Raw genomic sequence first — 810 nt, forward strand, 5'->3', positions numbered from 1 at the left:
AAAGGGGATACAAAAGAAATTCCCCAATGCAAAATAAAAACAATGCACATGGGATAAAAAAATGATAACAAGTGAAACATGAGCATGTAACAATAAGTGGGAAATTATAGGAAAATAGGTAAAGAAGTTTTATCTTGCTGAATATGTATGTTAGGTGAGATCTTAGTCTAATTAAGGATTCACTTATTAGCTCACTTGACCCTATACATAAATCCTTACCTTTACCTTGACCACATTACAACCTTAATTAAGACCTTAGGACTTTTTGGTATGACTATATTCTATAATTGTTGATTGGTTAGATGAAAAACAAAGCTGTAGAAATTAAGAATAAAAAGAAAAATAGAGTGAATAAACCCAATAAACACTGAGTGACTAGAGAGTAAACACAAAATCCAGTGAGGGTTCAATAACTCATCAACATATATCTGTGCTTAAAATTTACTAATTCTTTTGCAAGTTTGTACAATGTTTTCTTTCCCATCTCATTTGCTAAAGTACTTTATTATTTAAGAGTTGGCTATATATATATACATAACCCCTTGAGAATGTGAATTAACTTAGCTACATGTAAACTTTCTATATGAGTGGATGAATTAGAATTGCATGACTCATTAGGTAGATGCATTTAGCATAGGTTGCATTTCATAACACTCCATCACTTTAACCTTAATTATTTACCTTGGATTTAGCATGAAGACATGCTAGTGTTTAAGTGTGGGGAGGTTAATAAACCCATATTTCATGAGTTCTTTTGTGCTTAATTAAAGAGATTTATTCAACTCTTCACCTACTTATTCACATTAATTG

Source organism: Arachis ipaensis, chromosome B05, assembly GCF_000816755.2.
Source record: "Arachis ipaensis cultivar K30076 chromosome B05, Araip1.1, whole genome shotgun sequence".
NCBI lineage: Eukaryota > Viridiplantae > Streptophyta > Magnoliopsida > Fabales > Fabaceae > Arachis > Arachis ipaensis.